Genomic DNA, 2,073 nt, shown 5'->3' with positions numbered 1-2,073 from the left:
AAAACCGGGGCGGGGGGGGTGTTGGGGATTGGGAAAAAAAAAACAAAAAAAAACCCAACAAAACCACACCAACCAACCCCCCTCCCGCAACTCAGCAGAATGGTGCGAAACCGCCCCAATTTGGAGCACGGAGAAGCAGCTGCAGGGGAGGGGGGGGGGGGGGGGCGGCGGACGGAGCGCGTCAGCCTGGGGTTTCCTTTGGAAAAATACCCGAATCCGTCGCAAATAAATGAAATAAACCCCTCAAAGTCGGCTGGAAGTATTTATGTAACCTCGGTCGGACCCTTTTCCTCGCTTTTTTGCCCTGGAATGGGGAAGCTCGAGGCCGGGGGGGCCCTGGGGATGGAGGGGTGACCCTCGCCTCGCGGTGACACGGGCACAGCGACTTGGGGACGGGCACAGCGAAGCCCCCCGCCACGCTGAGCCCGGAGCTTCTGCACAGCCCTTTTTTATTCCCCCACAAAAAATGCCTTTTTTCCCCCTCAAAAAGTGCCTTTTTTTCCCAAAAAGCTCTTCTTTTCCAAAAAGAAAACCCCTTTTTTCCTCCAAAAAGCCTTTTTTCTATTAAATCTCCACCTTTTTTCCTCAAAAAAGCACTATTTTTCAAAAAAAACTTTTTTTCCAAAAATAAAAGGATTTTTTTTCCAAAAAGCCTTTTTTCCCCCAAGAAAGTGCCCTTTTCCCCAAAAAAAAAACCTAGTTTTTTAAAAAACTAGGGTTTTTAAAAAAACTCTTTTTTTTTTCCAAAAAAGAGGAATTTTTTCTCCTAAAAGCCTTTTCCCCCCAAGAAAGTACCCTTTTTGCCAAAAAAAAGCACCTTTTTTCTGAGAAAAACCCCACTTTTTTCCCCAAAAAAGGGTGTTTTTCTCCAAAAAGTCTGCTTTTCCCCCAAGAAAGTGCCCTTTTTCCTAAACCCCCCACTTTTTCCAAAAAAAAAGCACTTTTTTCCAAAAAAGCCTTTTTTTCCTCCAAAAAGCCGCCTTCTCTACAAAAAAGCACCTCTTTTTTTCTACAAAAAAGCACTTTTTCACCAAAAAAGCACTTTTAAAAAACTTTCCCCAAAACCATGTTTTATCCGAACAGCCTTATTCCCAAGAAGGTGCCCTTTTTCCAAAAAAAATCTTTTCCCCCATTTTTTTCCCCAAAAAAAAGCCCCTTTTTTCCCTCCAAAAAGCCTTTTTTTCTACAAAAAAGCACCACTTTTACCACAAACAGAATCTTTTTTTCAAAAAAAAAAAACTTTTTCCCAAAAAAAGTGGTTTTTTCTACAAAAAGCCTTTTTTTGGTTAAAAAGCCTTTTCTCCTCAAAAGCACCTTTTTCCCTAAAAAAGCATTTTTCTTCCCCTAAAACCTTTTTTCCTCAAAGAGCCTTTTTTCTCTAAAAAGCATTTTTTCCCCTCCAAAAAGCCTTTTGTCCCCTAAAAAGCACCTTTTTTCCCAAAAAAACATTTTTGTGCAAAAAAGCCTTTTTTCCCCAAAACCTTTCTTTCCCCAACCCCCTTTTTTTCCGCAAAACTCTTTTCTACCCCAAAAAAGTAGCTTTTTTCTGCAAAATCCTTTTTCCCCCAAAACCTTTTTCCCCAAAAGTGCCTTTTTCAAAAAAACCGCCTTTTTTCCCAAAAAAACCCTTTTTTTCCCCAAAAGCCTTTTTTTCCCAAAACCCTTTCTTTCCCCAAAAATGCAGCTTTTTCCCCCCAAACCCCTTCTTTTTCCCCAAACCCCTTCTTTTGCCAAAAAAGCACCTTTTTTCCAAAACAATATCTTTTTTCCCCAAAACTCCTTTCTTTCCACAAAACCCTTTTTCCCTCAAAAAAACAGCTTTTTTCCCCAGACCACTTTTTTCCCCAAAATAGTGCTTTTTTTCCAAAAAAACACTTTTTTCCCCAAAAAGAGCCCTTTTTCTCCAAAAAGCATTTTTTCCCCTCCAAAAAGCCTTTTGTCCCGCAAAAAGCCATTTTTCCCCAAAAAGCACCTTTTTTCCCCCAAAAAACGTTTTTGCCCAAAAAAAGCCTTTTTTCCCCAAAAAAAACTTTGTTTCCCGAAACCCCTTCTTCTCCTCCAAACCCTTTTTCA

The sequence above is a fragment of the Leptosomus discolor genome, chromosome 20 (assembly GCF_034619465.1).
Source record: "Leptosomus discolor isolate bLepDis1 chromosome 20, bLepDis1.hap2, whole genome shotgun sequence".
NCBI classification, from domain to species: Eukaryota; Metazoa; Chordata; class Aves; order Leptosomiformes; family Leptosomidae; genus Leptosomus; species Leptosomus discolor.
Note: the sequence above shows the minus strand (reverse complement) of the source record.